Source organism: Lissotriton vulgaris, chromosome 3_1 (genome assembly GCF_964263255.1).
Source record: "Lissotriton vulgaris chromosome 3_1, aLisVul1.2, whole genome shotgun sequence".
Lineage (NCBI taxonomy): Eukaryota > Metazoa > Chordata > Amphibia > Caudata > Salamandridae > Lissotriton > Lissotriton vulgaris.
In genome coordinates, this window is record NC_141689.1 from 997,681,353 (window position 1) to 997,703,677 (window position 22,325).

General features: G+C 42.4%; 1 protein-coding gene across 1 annotated transcript in view; it reads right to left on the reverse strand.

Moving 5' to 3' along the window:
* PTPRD (protein tyrosine phosphatase receptor type D) overlaps positions 1-22,325 on the reverse strand; it is a 2,576,377-nt gene that overhangs the window by 1,000,476 nt on the left and 1,553,576 nt on the right. Inside the window, exon 6 of the mRNA XM_086961360.1 lies at positions 19,225-19,267. The gene's annotated coding sequence lies outside the window, so the exon portion shown is untranslated. The remainder of the gene's footprint in view (positions 1-19,224; positions 19,268-22,325) is intronic.

The following is a 22,325-nucleotide window of genomic DNA, read 5'->3' on the forward strand; positions in this document are numbered from 1 at the left end:
GCAGGGGAATGAAAATACCTCACCGCAGGCAGGGCAGGCCGGCGTGGAATCTGAGTGGAGACTTCAGAGGTGTTTCGCGCGCCCTCTGACGTCCACCAGCCCTACAGCAACTTACAAAAGGCATCGGTCCCCAAGGAAAGCCTCGACGTGAAAATCTCGCTTTCACTATAGCATCTCAAGCAATAAAACCGTGCGTTTCCTGAAGGGACCCTCTCAAAGCTGTGCTAGATGTTTATTACAAATCTAACCACTTGAGAGAATACCTTTAGTAGGACATTTTGCGCTTCATGTGTCTCAAAACACTTCTTAAAAAAAGGGGGGGGGGGGCAATGTTTTTGCTGCTCCTTCAAAGAAATTCGTTTTTTTTGTTCTTTCCTCTTATTTTGTTCCTGCTTTTCTTTTTCATGTTCAATTGGTTCTCTGTTTAATGGCGGCCCGTTATACACTGCACATTTGGTAGGAGATGAGGCCTAACTGTATCGTCTTTGGAATTAGAGAACCAGGTTAGCAGGATGTTGACCCCAAGCCGGAACCCTAAGTTAGGGTTCCGGCTTGGGGTCAACATCCTGTGATTTTTATTTTTGTGTGACTGCCATCTATTGTTTTATTTTACTTCTTCATCTATCTCGTTTGTATCTGTAACGTGTAAGTATGTAAATTTCCTCATGTAACTTACCTGGTTCTATTGTGAAGCGCTCTGACATTTGGGTAAAGCCCCCACTATATAAAATTGCGTTAAATAAATAAAAATAAAATAAAAAAATAAATCACCTAATTTCCCAGTGCCTTTAAAAAAACACAAATGAACCGGACCTTGTGTCATGTAATCTGGTGCTCATGTTAGCGCTCCAACGAGCTAGGGCTGAGCTCGCACTATAGTTGCAACCAAAAATGTAAAGGTGTCTGTTGTTCAGTCACACCGCAAAAACACGTGTAGTTTTTGCATAGCACTCAACAAGGATTTGTCCACCAAAATTTTAATTGATGCCCCAAAAAAGGAATTCAAGGCAACAATTTGTCAAATTATATGATCATAAATTACACTTGCTACAGTGGAAAACTTTCTAGTGAGACTGATTTTAAAAATGTAATTCATTTAAAGTTAGAAGCCGGAAAGAAGAATTGTCCAGGGGATGGCCATGAAAAATGGAGTGAACTCTGACAAACATGAGTCTGGGGATATTGATTATCATTTTGCTAGCAGATTATTATTATTATTATTATTATTAAAGGCTTTTATATCGCGCTCTATTACTAAAAAAATAGTATCCTGGCGCGTTGAAGGCAGAGCAGACTAGGTGAGCGTAAATAGCTAGGAATACAGGGAGTGGGGAGGTTTAGGCTATAATATTAAAAAGATGGGTTTTAAGACTCTTCTTAAAGGAACAAAGAGTCGGTGCAGTTTTTAGATGAAGCACAGTTTTTAAAGTGAAAAAACAGACTCCAGTGACTTTATTTATATGGTCTTCAAACTTAAGGTTCTTACCGAACCAAACCCCCAAATTCTTCACTGGGCCCGAAGCAGCTTTTGGAGGGGGTAGGTCGGTAGGCCAAAGACGGTCACTAAAATCCTCAGGGAAAGAGCCATATAGCAGGATCTCGGATTTGCTTTCATTACATTTTAACTGGGCGTTAGCTAACCATTGGAAGACAGAAGATAGGCATAATTGGGCCGCCGACGTATCTAAATTATCTTTGGGCCAAGTAAACAACAATTGCGTATCGTCGGCGTACGCCATAATTTTTGCCCCTAACTGTTCAGCCAGGTAGATCAGAGGGGTAAGATAAATATTGAAAAGCAAAGGGCTTAACATAGACCCCTGAGGAACACCAGTAGAAAGCAATTTAGGAGTGGAAGCAAAGGGGGGCAACCAAACTTGTTGCGTGCGCTTATTTAAAAATGAGGTCAGCCAGTCAATTGCGGAGCCAGTAATACCTATATCGGCTAGTCTGGAGAGTAGAAGGGAGTGAGGCACCGTATCGAAGGCAGCAGAGAGGTCCAATAAAATCAGAGCCGCTCTGCCACCCCCGTCAAGGCACTCCCGAATAGCCTCCGATATTTCGACTAAAGCCGTCTCTGTACTGTAGGCGGCCCTAAAGCCAGACTGAGCTGGGTGTAGGGCCTCCGTGGATTCCACGAATTTCTCTAGTTGACCAAAAACAATCTTTTCGCATACTTTTGCAAGCGCTGGCAGCAAAGATTCACACTAAGGGCCTGATTACAAGTCTTGCGGTCCATTGACTGCCAGACTCATGGGGAAGGGGGGTCTCCAACCACCCTATTATGAGTTGGGTGGTCGGATCGCCACAGTGCCGCCACAGATGCCAGGGTACTACTGTTGCCTGGCGGTGTTGCTGCAGTGTAGTGGCATCAATATGCTTGGCACGACTGCCGCTGTCCTACCAAGCAAGAAGTTTCCTCTCCGCCAGGGTTTTCAAGGCGGTTCTTCCTCCATGAAAACTCTGGCGGAGAGGAAACAAAGGGGTCTTACACGGCCTACTGACTTTCCAGTCCATGCTGTGCAGGAACTGCTTTTGAAGATTCCATTGCGGTCCCTGTTTTTAGAGGCACCACTGTGGGAATGCCAAAAAAAAGCCCGCCAGACAGGAGGAAACTCCTAATCTAGTGGGCGGCCCGACCATAGCTTTAGCGGTGCAGGGGCGGGGCAGACCCGACTCCACACTGCCAAAGACATAATCGGGCCCTTAGAAACTATGTGAAAATACTGCTATCAAAGGTTGACTAAAATGGTTTTCCAGCATGGAAAAAGGACAAAAATTACCCTATGTTGCATAAAGGTGTTTGGAAATGGTTTTTTCTGCAAAGAGAAGTATCTTTCCTCCAGGCAAAACGGCCTTTATTGTAAAAAATGCATTTCCACAAGAGTTACACGCACGTTTGCTTCCTAGTGAAAAATCCACATCATGGAACTTTGCACATTAAATTACATTTTGAGAATGTATGCCTCATGTATATTTATCAGATTATTAAAAGTCACAAGTCTACTCCTTCAACACAGAAAGCCTCTAATGCCACTATCAGCAAGCATACCTTCATAGGCACTAGAAAGGCAAGGGTAACCAGGCTGATCCTTTGCCTATTTAAGGAACCTTCCACTTGAGTTTGGATTTCGCAGGCTACAGACGATGTGTCTACAGTGTCTGCTCAATCACACAGCAGGCGCTAGTGAGACAGTATTGCTTCTAAGATGGTACTATCGACATTTCTAGCTTTTGTATTGGTAGGTAAACATTCACCAATCTTTCTCCATTCTTGGCTCACCCTGTCAATGGTCTATGGCCAAACCTTGATTTATTTTACTATTTGTCTCTTTTACTTACGGTATATAAAATACTGCAATTAGCTCCATGCAACAGTGAAGCATTAACAGAGAAAATAATTATATGTGCATAAACAGAAGACACAAGATTGCCTAAATCAGGATTTTATGCGGCAGAGGGGAAAGAAATTAATAATTTTTTATTGTAGAATGTGCACTGGGCATATTTACATCACACTTTTTTACCTTTTCCAGATAAGCCGTTTTACAATTTAACATAAAGGGAGAGAATGTAATTTACCCAGAATTACCCAATATTTCATTAAATGCCTGAAAACTGTATAAATGTTAACAGACAACATCTGAGTAAAACTTGCACAGCAGCCGAGTTTTAAGTACGGAATTCAAAATTGAGTATGCCATAAATATTGTAAAAGATCTTCAAGGAGGTAAGAAATGTTGTATTGCATGGAAAACATAAACAACTTAACAGGATGTGGCACTTGAATTAAATATTTTTTCTAAAGACATTACAGTTTAATGAAAATCCATTCCCAGTATCATGTCTGGGAGGTGGAAATTGAGAGGGTTTCTTTGTATTGATGAATGCAACCAAAGATGAGTACTCGTGGTCTAAATGTGTAGAGAAAGAAATGAGTGTGCAGATGACTGCTGTGTGATGAGAGGGTACAGGCAATTAGACTCATGAGTTCACTTCAGGGAGCTCACAGTGGCGTAGATACTTGGGGCCCACATGTCAAAGGTAAGAGGAGTGGTGCTAAAAAAGGGTTATTAAGGAGCACTGATACAAGAAAAAGAGTTCCCGAAGCATGGTATGGGAGTGTTTTTCCTCACCCAGAGTGCGTGACTGCATGTGAATCTGGTATCCTGTCATACATTTTGTCCCTAGCATTAATCTACGGTATCATGTGTGCCTTGGAGTGTCCCTGACAATGCAAGGCCCACTGCCTGTCCTGTGACCTGAGGGGTTCACAAATTTCCTCATAGTAGGCAGAACACTTTTGCCCCTGTTTTGGCTGCATGCTTATGAACCTGTGATATATGAATGGTAGTATGTGTGTGTCTTTGTGTGTAGGTGTGTGTTTGTGTGTGTGTGTGCATGTGTGTGTTCAAGCACTGAAACCAATGGAATCAGTTGTTGATGCCCTGGGTTAGTATGGCATAAGATGGAGGATGAGGACAGCTTCCACAGACTGGAAGCGTACTGCATATATTCCTGTGGCTGGAGGGTGGAAACCCAGACACTGAAGGGGTGAAATGGAGACAGGTCTACGTTTAGAAATTCCATGAAGACTTTGAATCCACATAATTAGTCAGGAAACTATGTACAAAAGTGGGTCCCAAAAAAGCCCACTTTGCTCCAGCCCCAATTTCTTCTTCACCAAGGAAGAGAGTGATCCAATGAGTAATTGAAGAACTGCTATATAAACAAGGCTTCACAATAAAACAGCAAAGGTAGTGGTGGTTTAGACTGTCGCACTTTCCAATCCTGTATTTAATTCTGTCATTGAAAATGAAGCTGTCAAATAAAACTTGTTTCGTTTGTAAAGAACGGTGCCCATCAAGGTAACATTTGACATCCCACTATCTCAGATGTCAGCTTCCACTCAGTTCCCAACGGGATCAGTTGTAGGAGACTATTGAACATAAATGTTTGAGTGCCGAGGTACGACAAACTTTGTTCAATATAAACAAGGCTGTTGTCCACATTCCAACCATTCTTCAAAGGTGATGACATATCACCTGAAATCAACCTTCTCTGTTGGAAGAGGTGAGAACCTCTCTAGTGCTTAAGTGTCTAGAAACCTGTCTGTCCGTCTGCTAACAACAGGAAGGAGTGTGCCTGGCCCTGCAAGCGAAGAAACAGTAAAGGAGGGGAAGCCCAGCATGCTCCAGGAGCAGAATATACAGAGAAAGCGGACCCTAACATGGATCAAAGCTTGGATTGATTCAAAGTGTGAGGGGCTCCCTTGGCCTCTCATTGTAGTTTCTACCTGAGAACTGCTTCAAAATTGTATCAACCAGGGGTGGCCATATCTGCTGTTCAATGCAGCTGTGACTCAACGTGCCTGCTCCTTTACCTCGCTACTGTAAGGATGATCGCGGCCTGAGAGGCCATACCCTCACTTTGCTCCTGTGATCCTGACTAGCTGAAGAGGCTGCCTCTGCTGGCAATGCTGGGCTGCAACACCCAGCCAATAGGTGGATCCTGATTGACATTGACATTAGAGAGTGGCTATCACAGCAGACACCGCAACTGTCGCACCACCAGCCAGCGTGGACCAATGAGAAGGCATTTGTGAGACTTTCGTCGACTGGAGTACAGTGCCCAGACTTAAGACTTCTTTTCAAAGTAAATCAAGGAATATATTTAAGTGACTGAGTTGTCCTTCTAAGCCCCCTGGGACTGAACTCTGATTATCTGCCATTGTGCCTTAAGAATGAAAGGTACCAAAATGAAAAGGGTATTTGGAAGAGGTATGTGGGAAGGATCATATTACCAGATTCTGGAAAAATGGGGGATTATAGTGTATTCATGTATTAATTTCCCAATCCAATACTTGCTCAGTTATGATGAAACTCACATTGTACCTTATACTCACATATTTCATGCTTTTTGTTGCAATTCAGAGGGAAACTCCCACTGACTCAGGGATGCCTAAATGCTGCATATATTGTACTGTAGTAAAATTCTAAACAAATTGTGTTAGGATACAGCCTGAGAAGGCTTCTATGCATTTTTAGCCCTCATAAAGTGTGTGATTTCAAGGTGACACATTATCCGTGCTAGACATATTTCTGAAACTACCAGTGATAGAGACATTGCTGGCTCTGCAGCTAAATTGGTGTGATGCTTGAATCAGTTGACTAGACAAGTTGTCTTGAAAGCATTTGTCTGGCAATTAGGATGCTGCACTTTGCATCCATTTTGCATTTGTTTGAGGGTGTTATGTTATGTGTATTTGTAAAGCTCTCTATCAACCGTGAGGGTATCCTGGCTGTGATGATTGATACATTGAAAGATATATTAGAGGGATGTTATTATGATCCGGTCTCAAGGGTGCTAGGGGCTGTAATGAAATAATCATTTTAACCATAGCAGGATTTATAGTTTGTGTTGAGCTGCTCCTATTACAGTTTTAATGTAAAGTCTGAGGTGCAATTTACTGTCAAAGATAAAATACAGTCATGAAAGGATTTTACACAAATGTGGATGATACTCCTACAGCAGACAAAGTGGTCACAATGCTCTCAGTAGGATCGTGTGAAGTGGATGAAGAGAATTAGACATTCAGGGCCAGATTTTTTCAGGTTTTACATCGCCCTTGCACCACGGGAGGGAGTACAAGGGTGATGCAAAACCTAAGTAAGATTTATCAAGCCATGCAAGGCCACCTTGCGTGGCACTGCATGGTTTGGTAAAGCTAAAGTAAGGCATGGCAGTGCACATTGTTGCCTTACATCACTCTACCCCAGGTGGGTGTTCCTTGGGTGGAGCGTGCATGTTCCCACACATCCACCTATGATTTTTGGTACATTTCCAGATTTACAATTTGGTAGGCCTGGGAATGCATCAGGGTGTTATGCCTCCCCAGGTGAGGCATAATTTGGAGAAATATCTTTATTTCTCCTCGTTTATTCCTCTTTCTATTTGTGATGCATTCTACAGCACCCAAAAAAGAGGACAATGCGTCTGAGGAGGATTGTGTTTGTGCAGGAATATGTTCCTGCCTACAACATAGGCGCCCTTGGATTATGACGCAAGGGTGCATACATTGGCACTAGGCAGCCAAAGTGTGCCAACACTAGAAAAGGATAGAAAAGAATAGGAATTCACTGTATAATCATAGTACTGGGTATTCCTGCCCTTTACCTTTCACGTAGTACAGCACAGCAAGGTGGCTTGCTGCATTCATTGATAAACAGGAAAACCTGCTTTAAATCCTATATATAAAAAGTGACACTCCGGTGGTGCTAGGGGCTTGTATTTATGCCCGAAGAGTTCCCATTTTTTGCAAAACAGATGCAGCCTTTCATTCCTCTGAGGTGGCATAAGTGAATTCTATAAATTATTATTAGTACCTGTAATTAACACTGCTTTAAACAAGGAAAGTGCAGTATTTGATGTTATATAAAATATAATCATTATTAATCGTTCAGATTGAAGCTGTCTCTTTACACGAACTAACTTCTTGAACCATTTATATGAATATTAAATGTGTATATCAAAACATAAATGTATGCTTAATCCTTGTGACTGCACTGATGTTCTCATTTTGTGTGTTAGTGTCATAGTTACAAATAAGTGAACCACTTACTATGTTCCTTCCATTAAAGATCTAAAGTTTCGGGGAACAGCCATCACAATGCAACTTTTACTGCACGTTGCATTACATCACATGTGTTACAACGCATGCGATGTTACAACGCATAGTAAAAACTACGCATACCATTACATCTCATGTGCTTTTACAACGCATGTGATGTAATGGCTATCCACGTCGTTGGGAGGAAACGGAGGCTGTTACCTCACAACGACGTCTACCGGCGTGAAGCAGGAAGCAGGAACTGGGAGCAGAGACAGCGACGTTGGAACGACGAGGAAAGAGGTAAGTCCGATTGTGCTTGGGGTGGGAGTAGTGTGGGTAGTGGTTTAGGGTAGTGTCATAGTGTTTTAGGGTTAGGGGTAGTTCCTGGGTTTGAGTAGTGTGGGTAGTGGTTTAGGGTAGTGTTGTAGTGTCGTAGTGTTTTAGGGTTTAGGGTAGTGTAGTGGTGTTTGGGTAGTGTAGGGGGTCGTGCTAGGGGTAGTGTTTTAGGGTTTAATGTACTGTAGGGGTGGAATAGTGTGGGTAGTAGTTTAGGGTAGTATTGTAGTGTCGTAGTGTTTTAGGGTTTAGGGTAGTGTAGGGGTGGGAGTAGTTTAGTGTTGTAGTGTTTGTATAGTGTAGTGTTTTGGGATTTAGGATTGTGTAGTAGTGTAGTGTTTTAGGGTTTAGGGTAGTGTTTTAGTTTAGTGTTTTAGGGTTTAGGGTAGTGTTGTAATGTCTGTACAGTGTAGTGTTTTAGGATTTAGGGAAGTGTAGTAGTGTAGTGTTTTAGGGTTTAGGGTAGTGTTTTAAAGTAGTGTTTTAGGGTAGTGTTGTAGTGTTTGTGTAGTTCAGTGTTTTTATGGTTTAGGGTAGTGTAGGGGTGGGAGTAGTGTGGGCAGTGGTTTAGGGTAGTGTAGTAGTTTTTGTGTAGTGTAGTGTAGTGGTTTAGGGTTTAGTGTAGTGTTGTAGTGTTTGTATAGTGTAGTGTTTTAGGCTTTAGGGTAGTGTAGTAGTGTGGTGTTTTAGGGTTTAGGGTAGTGTTGTAATGTCTGTACAGTGTAGTGTTTTAGGATTTAGGGAAGTGTAGTAGTGTAGTGTTTTAGGGTTTAGGGTAGTGTTTTAAAGTAGTGTTTTAGGGTAGTGTTGTAGTGTTTGTGTAGTTCAGTGTTTTTATGGTTTAGGGTAGTGTAGGGGTGGGAGTAGTGTGGGCAGTGGTTTAGGGTAGTGTAGTAGTTTTTGTGTAGTGTAGTGTAGTGGTTTAGGGTTTAGTGTAGTGTTGTAGTGTTTGTATAGTGTAGTGTTTTAGGCTTTAGGGTAGTGTAGTAGTGTGGTGTTTTAGGGTTTAGGGTAGGGTTGTAGTGTTTGTGTAGTGTAGTATTTTAGGGTATAGGGTAATGTTTTAGTGTTTGAGTAGTGTAGTGCATTAGGGTTTAGGGTAGTGTTGTAGTGTTTGTGTAGTGTAGTGCATTAGGGTTTAGGGTAGTGTTATAGTGTTTGTGTAGTGTAGTGGTTTAGGGTAGTATTGTAGTGTAGTGTTTTAGGGTTTAGGGTAGTGTTGTAGTGGTTGAATAGTGTAGTGCATTAGGGTAGTGTTGTAGTGTTTGTGTAGTGTTTTAGGAATTAGGCTAGTGTTGTAGTGTTTGTGTAGTCTTGTGTTTAGGGTTTAGGGTAGTGTAGTGTTTGTGTAGTGTAGTGTTTTAGGGTAGTGTTGTAGTGTTTGTGTAGTGTAGTGTTTTAGGGTTTAGGGTAGTGTTGTAGTGTAGTGTTTTAGAGTAGTGTTGGGGTAGTGCAGGGTAGTGTAGTGTTATTGCAGAGAGATGACTGGGGGTTTGGGGAGGGTTTGTCTAGGGGTAGGGTTGTCACTTACCTTGTAAACTTTCACCACGAGTATAGCTTTACCACGCATGCCTTTGCGTTGTAATGGCATGCGTGGCATTAGTATGCGATGTAATGACATACATCCAAAGTTTCACTTCTCTCTGTAAGTCAACATAATGCTGCCCAGTCTCCCCTGCTGCTTATTTATAATACAAGAGTCATGATTACGAGTTGGGCGAAACTAGGTGTGTACTTACCGGACCCACTAAATACTGCTGCCCAGGGTTCAGGAATTTACTGTGCGTTGAAGTTACCACCTACTTCTACTTTATACTCTCAAAATGAGGCTTAAAATGAGGAGTCAAATTCAGTGCACCAAAAACTTCCTCTTTTACCTTTTTTCCAGGCATGTTCCCTGATGTATTTTGCTAAGTTATTCCTGGTGAAACATTTAAGTGAAATCAGACTTTTAGTCAAACTCTTATATTTAGGGCCTAGTATTGGGCGGACAGGAAAGGGTAGTTGATGTTTAGCGCACCTAATATTTACCCATGACCCAGGGGTCACAATTTATCAAGAGCAATAAAAACTGCCTACTACATGGAAAATCCTACAAAATAGAACCTACACACAGATTTTAAGATTGCCTGTACTAAAATCTGCATGTCTCCGTAATTACTGGGCTTTTATCACATTGACTTTCAGCAGGTTTGTACTGCCAAAATCTCTAGAGGAAAAAAATATCCGAAGCTGTAATCTTTAGCATACCCAGTAACAACCAGTTGCGATAAACATCACACCACTTGAAAATGCAATCTCTACAGGAGTTTGAACAAGGATCATAATTAAATGACAGAGGCATTCGTAATTGTATTACAAATGTTAGAAATAGAAGAGTAAGCGCATTACAGTTAGCGTGTGGTGATGGTGATATATACTGAGGGACAAATTGAGACAAATTCGGCCCTCCCTGGGAACCAAGCAGGCCCAACAATAGACTTAAATTGTCTCTCTGAGAATGCCCCAGGAGCAGGTAATCCAGCAAGAAGCGGGCCTGTTTACTTCTTCTCGAGCGGCATTGCAAGGGGGCGCCCAATCAGGTTAGATTTGCCATCTTCTTTGTCAAGCACAGGGGCAGCAATTGAAACCGTCGGGAAGTGGGAGCGGGTGGCACGCCAAGTACACAATGAATATTTATTTACTTGCAATCACTTCCCGAGCACTGCTCGCGGAGTGCTGAAACTCCACCGCTTTCTGACACGACAAACCGAGGGGCAGAAACACAAGTGACATTTTTAATGTTTGCAAATTACATGAAATTTCCACTCTTCAGCTTCAGTTCCTCTTCAGATTCGTTACGGTTTGGGCTGCACGCATGCGCAGTGCAGTTTGTCAGTAGATGCCCACGGTCTGTCTAGAAAGCATTTAACTACAGAGTGATTTTGTTAAAAATAGTTTTATAGCACGAAATCGACCCAGAGTGCTTTACAAGAGCACCAGTCGCGTTACAGACGGGCGCATTCATTTTGTTAGGCATGGGCAGATTAAGGGCCAGATGTAGGTGGCTAAATACCGAGCAGTAACGCAGAAATTCGCAGAATTTCTGCGTTACGACCGGTATTTGGCTGAGAGCAATGTAGGTGAGTTTAAACCTACTAACAAAATAAGGAATCGCAAAATTTGCAATTCCTTATTTTGCTTAGCATTTAAGGAATCGCTAATTGCGATTCCTTAAATGCAATGTAGGTAGCACAAAAGAAAGTGCACTTTAGGCTTAAGGAATCGCTAATTACCACCAACTTCAAGTTGGTGGTGATTAGCGATTTCCTGTAAAAAAGCCCTTTTTTGCTTTTTTGAAAGTGCCATGTGGCACACATTCATGCCCGAATCGCAAATAGTGAATATCTTCCCCATTCATTTCTATGGGCCTCCTAGCCCATAGGAATGAATGAGTAGGTATTTCTTATTAACGAATTTCAATTTGTGATTCGTTAACAAGGAATTTTAAGGAATCGCTAATATTTTAGCGATTCCTACCTACATTCAATTTAGAGAGTCCTTAATAGCGATTCGGTAAAAATCGCTATTAAGGACTCGCTAAATTTAATTTACTTACATCTGGCCCTAAGTGATTTCCCAGAACCATAGGATGCTGAGTGTCCGTGCAGTGCATATGGAGACCTGCTGCCCCCCTCAGGGCAGTCAATAGGTTTGCTGCCCAGTGCAGGTAAGAGCGGGTGGGGGGCTAGTGGCTGACTGATGACTTGTTCTAGATGGGTGGGGGGTTGGCAGCTGATGGATGTCTTGTTCTCGGTGGGTAGGATAATGGTGGTAGTCGACAGCCCTGACTTGCTCACCTCGGCTGCCCCCAAAACAGTGCCGACTGGGGCAGACCGCCCCCACTCTCCCTTAGCTACGCCACTGCGTCCTGTCAAGACTTAAACCCGGTTCCATAGCTTCGAAGTCAACCGCTCTAGCCGTTAGGCTACATGTTGTGAATGTGCTAATTAAGACAAGCCTAGAGCAGTGGTCTTAACCTTTTAACTTCTGTGGGAACCCATTTAGTCATTACTAGGCTCAAGTAAGGATGAAATATTATATTTAATTTACAAATATAAAAATTCACAATTTTAATTTTAATGTGAAGTTTGGAGTTTTTCTAAATTAATTTAGGGCAACCTATTCTCTATACTGCATTCTGTTTGATGCACGTGCACTGTCCTACAAATCCTACAAATCAATCTGTGGACAACAACATCATTTTTGGGCTCCAATTTCAAATTCCTTCACATTACCAGTATAACATATCCCACAAGCATACCTATAATAACATCTATAACGACCCTTAAGCCAACCGAGTCTGGCACATTTATTGCCCGCTATATGATCTTCAATGGAACCTTATTTTAGACTAAATCCTCACATAGCTAATGATCAACCACCTCTGACTCATTTTGCTTTTTTCACTGAACAAATGTTAGGATTTCAAGTGACCAGGCATGCATCAGGCTCATGGCATTGTTTTATGTCAGCACATAAATATTTCTTTGTGGGGTAGGGGCATGTGTGTTAGGCAGCTTATGTTGGTTCAGGGAGGACCTGGTGTGGCAGTTCAGGCTGAACTGTTCATATTGGAGCTGGGAAAAGACTGATTTGAATATGGATGGGTCCAAACAGAGATGGCATGGCGGGTGAAAAATGATGGACGGAGATGCAGCACGAGCAATAGTCAGTAGCTGAGATAAATTCAAGCATTCCTTCCATCACCTTGTTGTTGTTGACGCTCTAAGTGTGATGAGTATGTCCAGATGTAGGTCTCGTATACCATGTGTCACTTGAAACAAGCTAAACATGGCTGATGAGCCCTAGTCAAGGTGAAACTGGTCTTGGGTTGCTTGTGTACTAGTTCAGGGAGGTTGTGGCCTGACAGTGAGGCCTGGACTGTTTCTATTGGCACAGGGTCAAGACTGATTTGCATATGAATGGGTTCACACTAAGGGGCCTATTAGGATGGCGGACGGACCTGTGTCCGTCCGCCACCCCAGAGGAGGAGGAACCGTCCTCCGGGGCTGCAGCGGTCCCTCCGTGCAAATTAGGATGTGACCGCCACCCTGGCGGTCACATCCTGTATGTTTAACATTGTGGCGGGTGCTGCTTGAAGCAGCACCCGCCGCAATGTTAAATATGCAAGCAGTGCATTTGCATGCACAAAGCGGCAGGCACCGCGCGGTGCCTGCCGCTTCGTGCATGCAAATGCAGGGGGGTACCATAGTTACCCCCCATGTGCACACCCACCCCCCTTCATCCTGGGGGCCTGCAAAGGGTCCCCAAAGAAAAGACCGTATGCCTTTCCACGGCAAAAATGCCGCAGTGGAAAGGCATAGGACTGCTGACATCCTAATATGGCTGGCGGTGTCTGATAGACACCGCCAGCCATGTTAGAGCTTTTACGCCGCGGTCGGAAGGCGACTGCGGCGGAAAAGCGGCGGACGGAAAAAAGATCCCCCAGCCATCCTAATCTGGGTGGGGGTCTTTTTTGAGTCCGCAGCGGTTGATCCGCATCCTCCGGGCCGGCGGTGGCTTCGCCCGGCCTGGAGGATGCGGATTAACCGCAATCATAATCGGCCCCTAAGTTGGCATACTGGGTGAAAAACAATGGAATGGGGTGCTGCTCAAGTGATTGTCAGTGGCTGAGATTAATTCAAGCATTTTATACCTCGTTGGTAGTCAAGATTAATTTGTGTAAGTACAGATCATCAGCAGTAGGTGCCAAATGCTTTGCACTTGTTAATTATGAGCTTGCATTTCATAAACACTGAAATGGGAATCTAGATTGGCAAAACTGTTCTGCCCATGGTTACAAAAAATGTGACGGAGCAACCAAAACCTTTGTATGGAAACTGTGGGAAAATTGTGGAAGTATCCTCAACTAGCAAGTCCTCTGGTAATTTTTCATTTCTCAGGAGATTCTGAGTGTGCAACCAAGAATCCCTCAGAATTCCGTATCCCCAGAGTTATTACAATTGTCAGTATTGTTTAATATGAGGCTTGCAGAATTAACACCTCATCTTCAAGGGTTCTTGTGAAAGGTCCTAAATGTAAAAAAACAACACTACTAAACCACAAATAGGCAGAAAAAAAGAATGTAAAAATATGTGAATTAGATCAACACTAAACAAAATGCATCCTCTATTAGACAATTTGCACCACTCTTGATGCTGACACTCCAAAGCACACAGAAGTGTCTGTGCCATATAGTTTATTGAAATCATTTGTGGTTGGTGGGTGGATAACCCAAACCTATCAGCAGAGAGGAAATAAATGAATCCAACATATTCTCGTCTCACTTCCCTGGATAATATTTATTTGATACTTTTTCAAATGTCATGTCAATAAAATGTAAAGTAAACCTTGCAATAGCAGAATTTGCAGGTGGTCACCAAAGAAAGTATTTGGTGTGCCACCTCCTTTAAAATTTGTGTTAAAACCAGGACATGTTTATCAAATTTAATTCGAGCATCCCAAAACTATTCAACTTCGAAACATGCAAACTACGAAGTACGAAGGTGAGGAACAGCTTGTTAAACTAATGCCACTGTGTTTTCTCTGCAGCCACAAAACTAGAATGCAGCATTTAAAAGCACTATGAGCTGTGCTCATTTTATGAAAAAAGGTTTATGGTTGAAAGATTAAAGCATTTCCTAACCTAGAAAGAAGAGGATCCTTCAAATGTATCACAAAACGTACAGAATGTATCATACATGTTCTTGGCAAGTATGTATTACTCGACTGGCTTGTTGCACCGTGAATATCCAAGCAAAGGAAGGGATGGTTTGGCTGAATAAATGAGACAGAGACGAATATCACACAGAAATGGAATAAACCAATATCTACCACTTCATCAACTAAGCAGATCCATTTCAAATTGTGTGCTAAATATAACTGAATAGATCATGAAGGAGAAAAAACCATACCTCCTGCTAAAGAACTTTCCAAATGTACTATAAGCTGGCGACCCAGAAATGTATGTGTATGGTGTCCTATGTGAAAATGCTGCACAGCACTAAGAGGCCATGGGCAACGAATCACAGAAAGTTTCATGATCAGATTTCAAGAGACGCAATTCATTCTTCATTTCTATGTCACCAGAATGAATGTAGAGATGCTAACCAGCAAGGAACCCTAGACATTATAGAATAAGCATGAATAATAAATATAGATCAAATGATTTCTTTATTCTTTGTCCAGCCAGACAGGATTTAATATATCATATGTTCATGTATTCAATTATCTATAAAAATCCATGTGGAACACAGCCTGTGTCCTACTACCACATATAGACAAGTATGACATACTCAAGGGGAGTGTCAGGCAAGGAAAAAAGTATGCGTACATTCTAATCTTGCAGAATGATAAATCATAAATACACTATTGTGACATATAATATAGTATAGTCAAAGACATATAGTGTATATAGTGTCAACAGCGTTTCGATCCCTGTGCTAAGATGAGGGGATCATCTTCAGGACATTGTAATTCATGCCTTTATTACATTTAATTGCCAACTTCAAGCTCAGATTAAAGTTTTATTTAAAACATGACATAAACAAAGCATATACGTAAAATGGGAAGAATGGGGGAAGGGGGTGGGAGGAAAAAAGAGATTATAAATTACATACATTGTACGTAGTAGGGGAATATCATGTGGCAAGATTCCTAATATCAGCATTGTGTACAAGATATTTGAAAGAAGGTCAGACGAACTGAATTGAGTGAAGAACCTCATGCTGGTATAGAGTGTGGCTGTTTTAATACATTTCGGAGATGTCCACGATGGTGGCATGCGCGTGCAGGCTCGAAGAGTGCCTAATAATGTTGGTTGAGACAAGGCAGATTGAAGCGGGTGCTTGCCAGTGGCTAAAAAAATTGTGGCGCAAACCGTGAGCGAGTGAATTTTACGGCGCAAGTGAAATTATAACCAGAAAAAAGGATCCGAAAGGTGGCTTACATACGGCACGGCCGGTATGGCGCAAGTCGTAACGGGTGAAGAAATAGCGCGGGTTATTTAAAATCTGCAAGTGAAAGAGGGATTAAAGTGAATACGGGGATTCTAAGCTCACTGTGTGCTTGATGTATGCCGGTGGTGTTCTTACCACGATAAAAGCTCGCTGGGATCCCGATGTTTGATGGGCATATGAATCCAGCAGCTGGGGAGGGGAGCACTAAAGTCAATATGAAAGTTAAAAACGGACCGAGGCTTGCGTTTAATGACCTGTGGTACCGCTGCGATGCCGCTTACCTGGAATTAAGAGCAGCGCTGTTTATTCTTGTTGGCAGCAATTATAAGCTTAAGGAGAAAGAACATTAGAATGAGGAGAGGCTTACGCCTGTCATGATCTTTGGCTAGAGCGGATGGGACCCTCACATACTCTTACCGTATAATAGATGAAATTTGGTACTTGAATGGGCTCCAAGCAGTCAGTCGAGACGATGCTCAAGATGACTGTTCCTTGCTGTAGCGTGAGCCACCATTATGTCTATGCTGGTCATGTGGTATAAACCATGTGACCTAGAGTAGATCTCCAGCTTCAGCATTGGGATGGGTGAGCTTATGTGGTGGCCATTTTGGAAAGGTGTGAAGTGAAAGCATAACCGTGCAGTGAGTCATACAACCATTGCAATTAATAGCAATTCATATTGACACATTTGTTCCATGAAAACCATGGATGTTATTTCAAATATTGAACTGAAATTGTCCAGAAGCGATTACATGGGTCATAATAAAGAAGTCCAATCCTCGAGGCGGTTGGGACCATTGTGGATGCTTTTGGTCTTGAGTATCCATTAGAGCTCTTCCTTATTCATGAGCTGATTGATATCTCCACCCCGTGGGGTGACTTTTATGACGTCAATAATTGTCCATTGTAGATCCAGTTCCGTAAGGCCATTTTCAATGAAGTGATCCACAAGAGGCGCATTAGGTGTTTTGCATCGAATCCTGCTCCTGTGCTGGCAGATTCTGATACTTGCTTTCTGCGTCGTCTGCCCTACATATATTTTGTGACATGGGCAGAAAATTGCATAAATAAGATTCATGCCGTTACAATTCGTGAAGTGTTTCCTCTGAAAATTTATTTGCTCAAGAATGAAGTCTTTCCCTTCTACAGTACAGTCACAAACACTACATGAGCCAAATTTCTCATGACCACTAGCATGCATCATGCACACAGTGATCTTAGAATCACCGTATTCACTTTAATCCCTCTTTCACTTGCAGATTATAAATCACCTGCGCCGTTTCTTCGCCCGTTACAACTCACGCCACACCGGCCGTGCCGTAGGTAAGCCACTTGCGTACCTTTCTGATACTTTTTTCTGGCTATAATTTCACTAGCGCCGTAAAATTCATTTGCTCACGGTTCACGCCACAATTACTTTAGCCACTGGCAAGCACCCGCTTCAATTTGCCTTGTCTTAACCAACATTAATAAGCACTCTTCTAGCCATCACGCGCATGCCACCTTCGTGGACATCTCCAAAATGTATTAAATCAACCACACTCTATACCAGCATTAGGTTCTTCGCTCAATTCTGGTGAAGTTTGTCCGACCTTCTTTCAAATATCTTGTACACAATGCTGATATTAGGAATCTTGCCACATGATATTCACTTGTCACACATGACTTCCTTACTATGTACACTTTATGTAATTTATAATCTCTTTTTTCCTCCCACCCCCTTACCCCATTCTTTCCATTTTTTGGTATATGCTATGTTTATGTGGTGTTTTAAAAAAAACTTTAATCTGGGCTTGAAGTTGACAATGAAATGTAATACAGGCATGAATTACAATGTCCTGAAGATGATCCCCTCATTTTAGCACATGGATCCAAACGTCGTCGACACTATATACACTATATGTCTTTGACTATACTATATAATATGTCACAATAGTGTATTTATGATTTATCAGTCTGCAAGTTTTGAATGTACGCAGACTTTTCCTTCTTGCCTGACACTCCCCTTGTATATGTCATACTTGTCTATATGTGGTAGTAGGACACAGGCTGTGTCCCACTTGGATTTGTATAGATAATTGACTACGTGAACATATGATATATTAAATCCTGTCCGGCTGGACAAAGAATTTAGAAATCATTTGATCTATAGTTATTCATCATGCCTATTCTATAATGTCTAGGGACCACTGTCTTTAGAAATACTGTAAGTACCCAAGGTCCCTAACCAATTGCTTATTTGGGTTTCCCTTGTGCCTTGAAGCAACCAGCAAGGAACAGCAGTATCTGCAGTAGCGGCTCGCACAGGTAAGAGCAGTAGTGGCGGCGGGGCGGGTTGGTAGGTGGTGGAAGTCGACAGACAATGAGATAACTGATATTAAATAAATAAATACATAAAATTGCTTAATTTGTGCTAGCCACATGGCTGATGCGGCTATGCAGCAAGAGCAAAGAAAGTGATTTATTTATTTAATAAATATTACTTATCTCGTTGTCTGTCGAATTCCTGCACCACCCACCCACCACGCCCCACCTCCCCACTGCTCTTACCTGTGCCAGCCACTACTGTGTATTTTTTTTCTCACTGTAAGAGTATTACAATGACTGTCCCTCCTGTCCCCTCAAAGCACTGGATTTGGTGTTACAAAACAAATGTGCAAAGCAAATAGGACCTGAGAAGGCGGGGCAGAAACAGACCACTGGACTGCTGCCTGCTCCGTCACTCATCAAGTAGAAACTGTTCAGAATGCCCAGGGAATGGTTACCAACTGACGAGGGCGGCCAGTAACCAGCCAATGCTTTGCCTAAAAGAAGCCACAAACACCAGTAATAAATATCATTGCACGGCATAAAGAAAATAAAACAGTATTTTTTTGCCTCCTAATAGGTAAGGTTCGACAAAGTGTGCCTAAAACAGCAGCTGTGGCACAGAATGAGAGCTAGCACATTAGATTATGTTTTTTTTCTATCACATAAACCCTGACATTTTGCCAAGTGAAGGCTTAACAAAAGACAAAAATCCTTCAGTACATAAGCTCCTCACTCATTAAAACACTAATCTCTAAATTGCTTATGTAAACAGACGTAGAACAAAATTAGTGAAAAATGACTTCCGCATTCAACTTTAATATCGTCCACCATCTACCACTTGCACAAACAGTAAAAACAGAGCTGATATTTGGTTTAAATCCAATGCCTTAAAAACCTTTTCACAACTCCGGAGCAGATTTTGCATTTGGCCCAAGGAAGGGCGAAAATGAAGGTTTGCGTTCTTACCTGTATCTGCGTAAAATCTATCGGTGTACACCGGACATGACACCTTGCAAAGAAAGGAGAAAAAATGCAATTGGTTATTTCAGAATATTAAATAAAAAGAAGAATACAATTATGAAGAGTGGAAGTGGAATAATGTAGAGGTTACTACAGAAACTACTAAACTGCCATATTTCAGTGGGCTTGCCATATTTCTATTGCATTTTGTTAGAGATGTATGAGCTATTCAACACTAGAACAACTTGGTCTTTTCCAAGCTACCCAGATCACTGCAACTTTGCTGCAGTTCTGACTTCATCCTGTAGGTGGAGGCATTTCTAACTGCAGGTTGTAGGTGGAAACAGCCAGTTGTCAACCTTCATGTCTGCATATCACTTCCTGTTGGCTAATAATAATGTTCATTAGGTTGCTCATTTGGCTTTGGCCACTTGCAACAACAAAAATAACTAATCAAGATGAACACATTTATATTTGCTGGGAGATCCAGTGCACCAGCGTTTTTAGGGCCATATGTACAAATCATTTTGCCAGTCGGAAACGGGTCGAATCTCAGAATCGACCCCTTTGCGAATGCAAAAAGGGTTTTTGGCACGTAAAAAGGCCAAATAGCGATTCTGTAACTTGTTACTGTATCACAATTTGGGTTTTTCAATTCGGTATTAGGAAGGGGCATGTTAAGGGCGTCCCTTCCTAATAGCGACTCGCTGTGCCATGTACCAATGTTTTGTGATTGAAATGTGGTTGCAAAACATTTGTAAAAAGGGAGGGTCCCCCTGGGACTTCTTCCTCTTTGTAAATGGTTGCAGAATTTTTATTTTAAGAGCAGGGATTTTTAAGGACCACAGCCTACTTTTAAAAAATGAAACTGAAAAATGTAATTTTTCTATTTTCTATTTTCTGAAATGCATCCCGTTTTCCTTTAACCCCTTACATGCTGAACACCTAATGTTTATGTACTCTGCTGCAGTGATGCTGTGCCAAGGACGTAACCATTTCGTCCTTGGCAGAGTAGTCAGAAATTCCTCTGCAGTAAACAGTAGAGGGATTTCTCTTTTTTTCAGCCTCTGGAGCTGGGGAAGAGCTTCCCCAGCTGCCAGCTAGATTTGATGTGTCCATGTTGCATTTTGGTCCATTTCCTGTCGCGGGCACTAGGTCTATCGCCAGACTTTGGGGAATGCTAGGAGAGTGCAAGTTTGTGGCTCCCAGCAGATTCCAGAAAAATTCATCACAGAAATGTGAGGAAAATGTGTTTTGTTTTACAACATTTGCGGTTTGGATTCTGGGTAACAAAACTGGCGAGAGCAACACAAGTCACCCTTTCCTAAAAGTTTTCAGAAATGTACAGTCTACTTATAAAGTTATGTGTACATGTGCTCAGTTGTTCTATCATGGGGTTTTGCGCAGTTGGGCAGTGGGTCCATGCAGCTCCCTATGTACCAATGCACAAAGCTGCTGCTTACTTAGTGGTCTTCCGTTGAACATACAGTGGTCTGGAGCAGCCAGCAGTACACAAAGCCACCTTTGCTGAACAACAAAGCAAACCAGAGCCACAAAGGGCATGTCCAGGGCCAGCTCTAGGGTGGTGCAATCAGTGCTACTGTACTGGGCGCCGACTTTGGGGGGGTGCCATGTTTTCAGGTACAATATTGTTTTAAAAGCAACTGCTGATGCATTCCTTGCCTCCAGCAATTTTCAGTCAACCATAAAAATGTCAAGATAACTCTGGTGATTGATGGAGCTGCTGCAGAGAGATAAGAGCTTTGTCTAGTGGAAGTTTTGACTCATCATAAAGTAGTGCAGAGGTTAAATGCCTGCTGCAAATCACGTGTGCCATGCAGATCACAAAGGGCATTCAATGTAAATAGGTCAGTGTGTTACTGCTTCTGTCTGACAGCCTCTTTTGTTACTTGCAGTTTATAAGTTTAAACCCTAATATAGAACAGTGAGCTATTAGCTATCATCAAAGAGCTGCCTGCACACTGTAAGGTATAGATTAGAACATTATGATTTTTCCCCCCAGTCTTTCATAATCCTAATGTTGCAAAAAGGGTTCACTTGGGTAAAAATCAATTCGTATTAGTAAAGCCCATCCCCGACCATGGTGTTACGTTTTTTTTTTTATTTCCGTAATTTTTTATTGAGTAGAAAAAATATATATTTACATGGAGCACGGGATATACACGAGTGGAAGATTAGAGAAAGAAGCGAAGAAGGAAAAAAGAAAGGAAAAATAAAAGAGAGGAGCGCCGGGGGGGGGGGGTTAATAGTTCGATTGTTCATGTTCTGTTGGTCGTTCCTTTATGCCTCCTCCTTTGCGACTGTTCGTTGTTCGCTGGTATTTCTTTCCCAGCCCCGGACAGTAGTGAGGAGAGGGGGGAAAGGAGGTCGAGGTTGAGAGAGAGTTTGTTCAGTACGCAGGAAAGTGTGTCCCTTTCTGTTGAGTTCGGATTTTACGCCTATGGGGGTTTGTGTGATGTTAGGTAATTGTCTAGGGGTCCCCACATGTTCGCCTGCCTGTGGATTGTCGGTGAGTGTTTCGCTGTGATGTTGTCTGCCCCCCTTACGAACGTGACCCAGTTGAGCCATGCCTGGGGCGCAGCTTTTGAGGTGTCCTTCCAATTGCTTAGGACCGTTTTGACTGCCGCCGTTAGCAATAGGTCAATGAGGTCACGATTCTCTGTCGTTGTGATTGCCGGAGACATAAAGCCTAGGACTAGGTTGGGGAAATCTATGTGTATGTCTATTCCTGTGATCTCCTTGATGTTTGTTTCAATTCTGTTCCAGAAACCCCTGACCTTAGGGCAGCTGAGCAGAAGGTGTTCTAGGTCACCCCTCCCTTTGTGGCAATTCCAGCATGTATCGCTGTCCCGGACCCCAAGAGTGGCCAGGCGGGCCGGAGTCCAGTATGCCCTGTGTACCAGCCAATATTTGGTCTGGTAGAGCGCAGCTGTTATTTTCTTTCTAGTGGGGGATCTCCACATCTCTGCCTTCTCTGCCTCGCTTAGCTTCCTACCTGCTGCCTCCCCCCAGAAATTTGTGACCTTACTGTTTACTTTGGAGTTCTTGGGATGAAGGATTTTGTATATGTGTGCAATTTGGTGTCC